The sequence below is a fragment of the Crocuta crocuta genome, unplaced genomic scaffold (assembly GCF_008692635.1).
Source record: "Crocuta crocuta isolate KB4526 unplaced genomic scaffold, BGI_CrCroc_1.0 scaffold2, whole genome shotgun sequence".
NCBI classification, from domain to species: Eukaryota; Metazoa; Chordata; class Mammalia; order Carnivora; family Hyaenidae; genus Crocuta; species Crocuta crocuta.
This window is the reverse complement of record NW_027528640.1, coordinates 25,349-37,959: the sequence shown is the minus strand read 5'-3', so window position 1 is coordinate 37,959 and position 12,611 is coordinate 25,349.

Below are 12,611 nucleotides of genomic sequence, written 5' to 3'. Positions count from 1 at the left end.
GGTCCTCAGAACATGATCTCACAGATCAGTAAAACTTAACTTTAACAGGCTTTGCTGAAACCAATTTTGGTTGGGGAGGCTACTGAAAGAAGCCATACTTTACATGAGCCTTAGTGTTCAGAAAAGGTGTTAATGACAACAGGTTATCTTGTTCCACCCAATCTCCTTTTCCTATCAGACAACCTCAAAACCATTCTCAAACTCTACCCCCTCCTTCCTCAAAACACACACACACACACACACACACACACACACACACACACACACTTACTCATTTCTTAGGGAGAACTGCTTCTCCCATACAATCCATACCCATGTCCTCCTGGCTGGGTTTCTAATGATTTTATCATATTCCTTAGCCATAGTAATTATTCCAGAGTTTCAGCTATCTCAAGCAAGACCATTTAGACACACTACCTGTATTTTTAATACTGATTCTGAGAAGATATTTTCCCTCTATACTCTAAGACTACCTAACCGTAATAATGTAAGCCTAGAGCTATCTGCATCTACTCCCTCCCTTCCATATACCCCATACAGGAATAATGTGTCTGCAATAGAGAGGTTAAAGGCTGCAAACAGGGCAGAAGAGTTAGTCAACCACCCAAGTTAGAGGGTACACAGCCCTCCACAAGAGTACCTTCACTATTGATGCCATCTGCAAATTCCAGAGGTTCCCCAAACCATCCATATGTTTGAGGACACACAGAACTTATAGCTATTATTCTCGCAGTTATAGTTTATTACAGGAGAAGAAAGCAAGGTGATATCAGCTAAGAGAATAAGTGTATAGGACAGAGTCCAGAAAGGTTACAAATGAAGGGTTTCTGTTGTCCTAACCCCATGGAGTCAAATGCATTACTCTCCTAGCACTGATGTCAGACAACATACACAGAGTACTGACAAGCAGGGAAGCTCACCTGAGTTTCAGCATTCAGTTTTTACTGGAGGTCCATTATGTAATGCATGACTGGGTGTGCATGTGGCTGATCTCAGTCTCCAAGTAGACTAATACCTTATTACCTAAAGCACCCTCTAACACACATACCAACTCACATTGTTGGTCATCCCAGCATGGCCACTGGAACCAAAAACTATACAGGTGTGGTCCACCTCCACCCTAAATCACATTTTTAGGGCTTCCCATATGACCCAAGGCCCTCAAACAGACAAAGGTATTCCATCGGGCACACATTCCAAGAGCCCAGATATTACTTCCCAAAAACCAAGGGCAAAGGCCAGACCTTCTCTTTGGGCAAGGCTAAATTCTTTATTATCTAGAGGCCCACATACAGTGAGGACAGAGAAAGAGACAAAGAAAGAGAGCATTATTTGAGTCCTGTATCTCATAGTGCTTAAATACTGTACCACTTCTGTCTTTCCAAATTACATATCAATAAATTCCTTAAATCTCAGTTGAGTTTCTTTTACTTTTACACAAAAAGAAAGGGAAAAGAAGGAGTAGAAGTGGAGGATATTTCAATTCTGATAAAAGGTTACTGTGACATCCCTGGCCAATAATGATATTTTAATAACTTTTTACAGACTTATTGTATGGTTGTATGCCTAACATATAAATAGCCATAACTATAAAAGCAGTTAAGAAATGTGTTGCATTCAAGTGAAAAATTCAAACAGAAATAAACTCCACAGATGTACTCTCATTATAAGAAAATAAAGTATTAGCTACTCTTATCCATTGTACATTCCTCAGTATTTCTATCCAATGAAGCAAAGATATTCCATGAACTGAACTGAAAGCATCCTAAACTTTGGTTGCATCATCAGTCAGGTGGCTCTTTATTTTTACTCTTACAGTCACATCACAGTGATGAAATGTGGGGTTGGAGCGAGACCAAAGGAACTTAGAACCATTCCAACAACAAAGTGCGTTAGAATAAAAAGTCCACTTTTAATCAGGGTTGTATGTGTCATCACCTGAAAAGACTTTTAAGAGTATATATTCTGTAGGTCCCACTCCAGACTGTGTGGTATGTATGTTGTTAAAACTCCTGGAGTGATTTCATTGTCCATCTCAAGAATACCTGCCATTTATTAACTGATTTTTCTCTATGTAAGTGTCTCAGCAAAGTTAAAGAAAAACCCCACTGTGGAACCAGGGGCACTTTAAAAAGCAGTATATAATCTAGCGGCTAGCATGTTGCAGGCACCCAGTACATGAATATGTTATATGCCATCATACGATTACGTGTTGCTTATCTACCACAAACTGTGTTACGAATATCCCTAATATATAAGCAAACAACAGAATTCTTGCTGCTGTCAGGTGTTCCCTTCAAATCTAACATTGGGTCTACAATAAGGACTCTCTTCTCAAACTCTTCTGCATCAACAGAACATTCAAAATTCTAAGACACCTTTCAGTCCAACCTATAGTCACTACTTACTCACCATGGCTAATGCAAGGTAATAGGACCTATAGGGTCCTGTAGGACCCTATACAGGGTGAGGCAGAAGGCTTAACTCAGTAGGACAAAGCCATGATCTCTAAGGAGCTTTCAGTTATGCATTTACCTTCCACTACTTGTGTCCAAACTTAGTAGATCTCGCCTGGCTTGGATAGAAGGCAAAGTGTTTATTTCCAAAAACCTCAGTGCTTAGATCCAGGGAATGATGGCTGAACCATTTCTAAGTGAGAACACCAGAGCTGCTCCAATTCATAGAAGTGCACTATAATAGACAGAATAATGGCTCTCCCAAACATACCCATGTCCTAACCCCTGGCACCTGTGAGTATGTTAGCTTACATGGCACAAAGGACTCTGAAAATGTGATTAAGTTAAAGACCTTGAGTGGAGGAGATTATCCTAAATTATCCAGAGAACCCAGAGAGACCTGATATACTCACAAGGGACATTACAAGAGGGAAGCAGGTGGGTGAGAGTCAGAAAAGATGTGAGGATCAAAGCAGAAACTGGTCTGATGCATTCTGAAGATGAAAGAGGGGCAATGCACCAAGGAATGCAGGCAACCTCTGGAAGGTAGAAAAGGCTTCTCTCCTGGAGCCTCCAGAAGGAGCACAGCCCTGCTGACATTTGTTTTTACTCCCATAATTTAATTTCTGATTTCTACAACTGTAAGATAATAAGTTTGTGTTGTTTGAAGCTCTTAGTTTATGATAATCTGTTTCAGCAGCAATAGCAAATTAATCCACATGCACAAATTCTAAAAACAGAAGTCCTGAATTAGTATTCCGTAATTTGAGGAAGCTCTAGGATCTCTGTTACCCTTCCAAAGTAGAACAGGCCATGACAGGCACTTATTCATATCACATGTAGGAAAATAACACCCTTCTAATTACACCACCTCTACCCTATTTATTCCATATTTTTTTCTCTTCAGCAAAGCAGCAGAACAGTGTACAGCTCGTGTTTGGTTTGGTTTGTGGTGTTTGTTGTTTTGTCCACCATTCACTGCCCATTCTTTATTCATATCTTCTTTAAGGGTAGCATTCCTCTTCAACTTCTATTTTCTCAAGTTGTGGTAAATCCTGCTCTAAAGCTCCAGGAATGGGTACATGATGCCACATCAACATAATTAGAACATTCTGTACCTCTGACTACAATGACTGGTTCAGGGATAAGCATTTAACCCAAGTCAGTTCAGGGAGAATCAGCCTCAGACTCAGCTGGAGCCAAAGGGAGAATGCAGTGCTGGAGATGCTAGTGACTTTATCCCTGCAGTGGGGGGTTCCCCTCTGAGAAATGAGGGTCATGCATGGAAGAAAAGAGTGGGAAAGAGATGGAGAACAGGAGGCAGAGAGACGAGAGAGAGAGACTGAAGCTCTTGTGCCAGCCATGTACAAAACAAGACACTTCAAGTGTCTTGAACTTCAAGTTATGAACCTCAAAATTCAATTCTCTTCTTGGTTTAAATAAGCCTTGACTATAGGTTTTGTAATTTGAAAAGCTACAATCCTGACTAATACAAGTATTATATTTGCACTCCAATCACAGCAGCATGAAGCCTGCTCAAGACCCAGCTGGGTCTCAGGAAGTGCAAAAGATGCCATCTTCTCCATCCTTGGCTTCATTTGTAAATATACACACAGCTTCACAAAATAAACAAGCATCCCTCACCTATTCATTGATATCTGAGATTTCTTTACTGAAAGAAAACTTCACTAGAGAGTTAAAGGTTTATAACTTCATACTCAGAGAGGAAAATTTTATGGCTGATTTCATTAGTGTCACCAACGTGACTTTATCATGCAAACTTGAACACTCTGAAAATGAAAAGAGGTACTAAGAATAATTATGGCAAGGTAGTGGGCATAGACAGTAACAGTACAGGCAAAACAGGCTATGTGTTCCTCCTACCCAAGTGGAGTGCAACATGCAAATTGGTTTTTGTGTCAGAGGCTTGAGTGCAAACACTGCCTCTATTACTGCATAGTTGTGGGCACTCTGGCTCTTGGGACTTTTATTCTCTCACTTTAAGGAAGTTGAGATAAAACCACCTCAAATGGCTGGTGTGAGGATCAAAGCTGTAAAGAATACGTTAAGTGTTTGCCAACCACAAAGCCTTATGTCATTTAGTTTTCTCATTATTTATTAGAATATGATTTCAGTAGAAGGGAAGGAAAAAGGGTACTTCAGAGATGAAGTCAGACAGTGGAAGACAACACATGAAAGGTGGTCAAGGGCACCACTTGTTCAGTTTACCTTTCCTGCTTGTGGTCAGTAGTGCCCTCCACCTGGAGACATCAGAGGTATTTTAAGCTGCTCTGACACAGTGGCCAAGTTCCCATAATGGGGCATTTTGTAGCAATCCCATCAAAGGAACTCATCCTTGAAACACTGGCAGTGTGCTCAGCCACACAAACTGGACTGAACTCTGCCACTAATCTGATCCACTTAACTATGATGTGATCATCTTAAGAAAGCACCTCTCAGCAAATCTCTGAGTGTACTTCCATCCACTTAACTAAGATGCAAGCCCCAGCTCTCCAGTCAGTGAGCTGTAGAATATGGTTTCCTAAAATAAGGGCACATCAGAACTGTTAGAAGAATATACCAGGTATCCCAACTGTAATTCAACATCTGGCTCCACTAATTACCCTAAAATCTTTGTCTCCTCAGCTATAGGATGAAAATAATAATAGTACCTATCTCAGAAACTGTTATGAGGATTGAATGAGATCCTGTGTATAATGCACTCACCATGCCACTGGCTAATGGAATCCATGCTTGACAGCTGACCATTTTCTTTCCCAGGTAACTCTCAGCCAAAACTTTCTACTGTTAAAAATAATTTCATCTAAGCCAATACAGTGGAATTTATCTAGCTTTTAAAATTATGTGGTCATTGGTTTAACAAGCCCACTTTCCTAAACATAGAGTTGTCTTTTTATTTCTTCTTGGCTGACTTGAAGATGTGCTAGCTTGTCAATTGCCAATGTACAGACCCACGATCTGCACCCCTCAGGATAACTCTTTAGCATTGGAACAAACCTAATTAAACAACTAAACTCAAATAAAACATCTGAGGAGAAGCCCATCTGCCTCCAAATAATCTCTGCCTCTTAATTCCATGAAGGTTGGAATTTACAATGGAAATGAGATCAGTGCCATGTGTATTTTTAGTTCAGAATATCCAAGTGGGCATATTTCTTTAGATTTAGCATAGACAGTATTTTAACCAACAACAGTTGTTTAATAGAAGAGTTCAAAATTTTTATGTAGCTGTTGCTTTCAGTTGCTGGAAGATAAAAAATTTAATTTTATGGTGAAACATTTTCATTAGGAGCTTCTTCAAAATATTCAAATATAAAAATTGTCCATTGTACTATTTTATCTCAGTTCTCACTATTGAAAATTATGTAAAGTCCAGTATAAATAGATTAAAATACTGAGTCAAAATATATGAGGACCAAATTCAAGCTATTTAGAAATTCTGTCCTTTTCATTCCAGCTCATCCAACAATTCAACATTGATTGAGCAAGTATTGTATTCAGTCTCATAGAGGTGGGTTTTTAAATAAACATTTAAAAAATTAAAAATAAAATAAAATAGAGAAAGATCAAGGAACAGTTTGTCTATTAAAAGAGAAAAGTCCTGCAAATATGCAATACTATCCAGTGAGCCCCAATTTCAGAAACCCATATAAAAATTAGACAAGATATGAAATTTTGAGAACTCATGCTAGGATGCATTTTTTTTCTGAGTTATTTTTTCTTCAACATGCTTAAAATATAAATATACAGTGTTTAAATGTATCATACAGTTTGTGAAACTCGTTTTCATGTATGTCCATGTGATTATGCATTATTATACATCCACCCCAAACCTCACGTCCTAAGAAAGATGAAATTATGGTGGTCAGAGGAAATAACCCAAACTAATCAAGAAATTGGTAGACTACCATCTAAGGAGAGACCTTAAAGAATAGAAAAAAATGCCAACAAAAGCTTGATGCAAAGTCTCTGAAGGCATGGCAATACAAACAGGGTCTTATGAGCCCTGTGTTCACATATTAAGACAATTGGCATTTGACCTTGTGGAGAACATCTGGTATTACAAAGGGTGTTGATTTTGAGATTAAGTTATAAGGGTTACACTCCTAAGGCTAAAATTAATTAGAAGTATAGTCTAAACAAGTTGTTTACCTTTATTTGATCTCAGATACCACATACATTAGTCAAGGAAGTTTTCTTCACATTTTAATTCAAGGTACAAGAAGGGGCTTTATGTCCATGCAATCTGGTGAAGGAACAGGGTCTAGAGAAGCATGTAACTCCCTAAAGTTTCAGAACTATTTTATTAAATAATTCTCATGATCTATTTCAGTCTTTACACAAATACATGTACTCTATAAAAATATTCAAAGAATCTTCAGCATTTTTCAAAATTATGCAACTAAACTCATTAATGACAATGTACATGATTCAATGAGAGAAGGTAGGGGTGTCAGAGTCCATTTGTAACCTCTCCAGAGGACACAAACAAGAGCAAATATGCCATTTCACAATGGGTCCCAGGGTGGTTCTCTAATGAACAGTTTAGTCTAGCAAATCATGTGTTGTTGATTAGGATGGAAAGTGAATAAAGACATCATAGATGTGAACATTTGGTGAAGTAGTGGGAACCCCTAAAGAGATTTTCCAGATCTTTAGAATAATTCTTAGTTATCTGTCATAGGAAGACTGACCTTTACTTGTTAAACATTTAAGCAGATATAACTTTGTGCTTAGAATTCTAGAGTCAGTTGTCCGTTTAAGCTTGTATTCTCATGACATTCCTGCTGCTTCCCATAAAAGCCTTTTTCACTATTTGGATGAGGCTCAAATTCAATTATGCTTCCAAATAGCTTCTCAATGACTATATCTAAAGAAGATAAATCCTGAAAAAGCATTTCTAAACAACCAGCTACCATAAAACACAAAATTCCCACTCTTCTGATTTAAATTAGAAAACACAAACTTCCCACTCTTTTATTACATTATTCTCAACATATAATTTCCAGATTTTAACTAATATCTGTTGCAACTTTAAAATGTAATTTTCTTGGGGCACCTCAGTGGCTCAGTTGGTTAAGCATTCTACTCTTGATTTTGGCTCAAGTCATGGTTACATGGTTCAGGAGATCAAGCCCAGCGTCGGACTCCATGTTGACAGCACAGAGCCTGTTTGGGATTCTCTTTCCCTCTCTCTCTGCCTCTTCCCACCTCACTCACACTTTCTCTCTCCCAAAATAAATAAATAAAATAAAAATAAATTAAATGCATTTAACTTTTCTCATTCCCATCTAGGACTTAGATATGCAATCACTAAGAAAAGGGAAGTAGGTGGATGTGGCTATGTTTTCAGCTTCAGCTTTACAGATCATCTGACCATCAAGAATATTATTGTTCCACACAGCATTTAGATAACATTTTGTTTTAGTTCAGCCACACTGAGATGGTTTTCCCCAGACATTTTGGTGATTTTTAAAAGATTTTCTTTACACTGTCCTATTAACCTAAATACATAGTAGTAAGCACACTAATTAATGTTTAATTGATTGATATTTAGCTCTATTACCTCATCAAAAAGAATTTTCATTTATCTATGGTATTTCTTTCAGAGTACCTGCATATTTCTTCAGATATTTTTATCTTGTTCCTATCAGTGGGGGATTCAGAAGTATCTGTGGCTCACAAGGGGGACTCTCCTTATGTCAAAAGCAGAGCTGTCCAAGCTCACAGATACAGAGAAGAGTTAGGTGGTGAGCAGAGGTGGGGGATAGGGATGAGCAAAATGTGGGAAGGGGCTCAAAGGGTACAAACTTCCCATTAAGTAAGTCAAAGTGAGGGGCACGTGGGTGGCTTAGTCGGTTGAGCGTCCGACTTGCGCTTAGGTCATGATCTCACGGTTCATGGGTTCGAGCCCCGCGTCGGGCTCTCTGCTGACTGCCAGCTCAGAGCCTGGAGCCTGTTTCAGTCTGTGTCTCCCTCTCTCTCTGACCCTCCCCTGCTCATGCTCTCTCTCTCTCTCTCTCTCTCTCTCCTAGAAATAAATAAAAACATTAAAAATTTTAAAAAAAAAAAAGTAAGTCAAAGTGATGTAAAGTATAGCATGAGGACCATAGCTAATAATACCATACTACATATTTGGAAGTTGCTAGGAGAAGAAAACAACGTTTGCAATTCTGTATGGGGAGAGATGTTAACTAGACATTACGATAATCATTTCAGAATATTTGCAAATATCAGATCATTATGTTATACATCTGAAACTACTCTCAAATTATATGTCAACTACACCTCAATAGTCAAAAGAAGAGTAAAGTTGGTTTGAACACCTTCCCTTGCTTCCCTGCTCACAAGTTACTCTCCTGGCTCATTTGAGCCACCACACTACATGATCTCTGCAGTGTCCCTGCTGAAGAAATAACCATTACTGGCAGTATAAAAAATGACAATGTGACTTATCCCATTTCAATAATAAAACTGTATTTTAAGCAGGTCACAGTTTTTCTCAGAAATATTTCTTCAAAGGATGTGAAAGAAAAAAGTTGAGTAAGGGACACAAAAGTACAAAAACCAGCTCTAAGAATAAGGATGAAAAAATGTTGTTTCCCCTCCCCAACTGGTTTAAACTCTGTCCTTCAGTCTATATAGTTGTACTCTCAAGACAAAAAGGGGAGAAAAAAGTTCAGTATCACTGAAAAGATAACCTTACTAATATGAAAAGTAAAGTATTCCAGGAAATATCCTGACTACCTTCCCAGAGTTTTCTGAAGAAATACTAAAATTTTTAGTTAAGTGAAAGAAAAAAATGAATGAACAAAATGTTTCAGTTCCTCTATCATAGTGACAATATGACATTGCACATACTTGCCCTTTTCTGCTCTGTTCCTTAATCATGAAATTCCTTTCCTCTACTACCATGTCCATGAGCAAGGACTATCATCTTTCATGACTCAGAATATTCAGTATGACTTTTAGAAACTAGTTCTCAACTCTCTATCCATTTTTCCAGTGTAATAAACTGGATGTGTTCCCCCAAAATTCATGTTAAATCCTCACACACAATGTGATGGCATTTAGATTGGTGACTAGGTCACAAGAGCAGATTTCAGAGAGAAACATAGCCATTCCTAAAGGAGGTTGAAGTCCACTACACCAAGAGCTGCACCCTGCACCCTCCAGGCACATCTCCAGTAGGGCAAGTCAGCCTGAGAAACAGAGCAGCAGGCCTCTCCGCCATAAGAGCAGCACAAATCCCTTCCACCCATTTGGTCTAAGGACCATGGTGTGCTGCAAAGTTTCAATTCTAAGGGAAACTAGATCTAGGTTTATTTGGGATTCTTTTTGTTCATTTGTTTGTTTTATTTGCTTCTGTTTTATTTTTTTCCTCCTTTACTTTTTCTTTCTTGGATACTAAAGGAGGAAATGTTTTATTTCTATTTTATTATTTTAAGTATTTTTTTTACTTTTTAATTTCTTTAAAAAAATTTTGTGCTATTTTCTCTTTTTTTTTTTTTTCTGTCAGGCTTCTCTTAATGAGCAAACTGAAATATACCTAGGATCTAGCTTCCCTTTTTTTACTTTGTTTTGTTTTGTTTGTTTTTCAATTTTAATTTTTAATTTTATTTTATTAATTTTTTTCTTTCTCCAAAATGACAGATGGAGGAATTCACCCCAAAAGAAATAACAAAAATAAATGACAGCCAGGGATTTAATCAACAAATATAAGTAAGATGTCACTACTAAAATTTAAAGCCACAATTATAAGAATACTAGTGGGAATTAAAAAAAACCATAGAAGACACCAGAGAATCCATTTCTGCAGAGAATAAAAAGTTAAAATCTAGTCAGGCTGAAATTAAAAATGCTATAACTGAGATGCAATCTCAAATGGATGCCATGACAGTGAAGATGGACAAAGCACAGTAGTGAATTGTGATACAAAAGATAAAATTATGGAAAATAATGAAGCTGAAAAGAAGAGGGGAAGAAAGGCAAAATATCATGATACAAGACTTAGAAAAATTAACAACTTGCTAAAGACGAGAAAACATTCATATCACAGGAGTGCCAGAAGACATAGAGAGAGAAAAAGGACAGGAGATTTATGTGAGCAATTCATAGCTGAAAACTTTCCTAATCTTTTGATGACATAGACATCAAAATCCAAGATGCACAGAGAACTCCCATTAAATTCAACAAAAACTGACCATCCACAAGGCATATTATAGTCAAATCCCCAAAATACACAGATAGCTGTGCTATCAACAATACCCCAGTTATGGAAAGAGCCCAAAGGTCATCTGATGGATGGATATTCACACACACACACATACACACACACTGAAATATTATTCACCAATGAAAAAGAATGAAATCTTACTATTTGCAACAATGTGGATGGAACTAAAGTGCATTATGCTAAGCACAATAAGTCAGTCAGAGAAATACAAATATCATATGACTTCACTTATATGTGGAATTTAAGAAATAAAACAGATGAACATAGGGGAAGGGAAAGAAAAATAAGATAAAAACAGAGAAAGGCAAACCATATGAGTCTCTTAAACACAGAACAAACTGAGGGTTGATGGAGGAGAGGTAGCTGGGAGCATGGGTTAAATAGGTGATGGGTATAAGGAGGGAACTTTTTGGGATGAGCACTGGGTGTTATATGTAAGTGATGAATCACTAAATTCTACTCCTGAAACCAATACTACAGTATATGTTAACTAACTTGAATCTAAATTAATAATAAAAAGAAATATGAGGCCAAGAAAATGCATACGATTTGCTACTGGAATACTCAAGTTTGGGACTGGTCTCTATTAACTCCTACATGACACTTTGTTTCCATTAGTTATTAGATTTAGAAAATCATTAAAATACTATGGAAAGGCTTTTGTCATTTTTTAGAAGCAATTTCTCATTAAAAATTATTTTCTGATAATTTACCAAGAGCAAAGTAGGAAACTAATCCCTGAGAAGTGAATGAAAATGTGTAATCCATTGTTCTGAGCTCAAAGAAGTAGTTATTACCATGACTGAATGAAAATTCTGCTTTGATGTGTATGCTAGTTCCTCTTTAAAGTCGTTATAATAGGGGCGCCTGGGTGGCTTAGTCGGTTGAGCGTCCGACTTTCGCTTAGGTCATGATCCCGCAGTTCGTGGGTTCGAGCCCCGCGTCGGGCTCTGTGCTGACTGCCAGCTCAGAGCCTGGAGCCTGTTTCAGCCTGTGACTCCCTCTCTCTCTGACCCTCCCCTGCTCACGCTGTCTCTCTCTCTCTCCTAAAAATAAATAAAACATTAAATAAAAATAAAAATAAATAAAGCCGTTATAATAGCAACTAAGGGAGATATCTTGGGTATTTCTTCCCATGACAATCTCAAATCAATGTCATCATGTTCATGTGTAATAAATAATATAGCTCTTTGTCATTTCATATTGTAGCAAGAGGAAGGAAGGGAAGGAGTAAGGAAAAGATGGAGGTAGGAAGAAAGAAAAAGACTCTGAGCTCTTACTTTCAAGTCTTAAAATAGACCTAGCATAGAAATTCAATTTCTTCTCTTTTACTCTGCTTGTTGTTGTTGTTGTTGTTGTTATATTCTTACTCTGTTACCCTGCTTCTTGATATATATTTTCTCCTGTAGAAATCATAGGTGATTATATCCATACTACCGAAATTTGTATACTTTTCCCCCTGTTTGGAACTTTAGAGTAAATATAATTAGTTCCTCTTATTGATGTTTATTGCTCTATTGCAATAGCTCATTTACATGCATATATTTCTTCAATTTATTTTCTTGTATGAGATTTGGGGAGCAATTAGATTATATTAGTTTAAATCAACAAGTATTATTAAAAGAATAATTATAGGATATATTGATGGCAACCCTTCCCTAGGAAACTTAAGTACTATTTATCATCCAACTAATTCTCCCAGAGAAATAAATCACTGGTTTCCAAAATCTGCAAATTATAGAGGAAAGAAGATATTAAAAATAACAGAATAGACTTGGAGAAAATCACTTAACATAGTCAAAATGAGAAAAATAATTTTAAAAATCTGTGGCTTTTGTAATAAGTACATTAAAGTGCATTAAAATAATATAAAATTTATTGAATTTTAGTGTGAAATA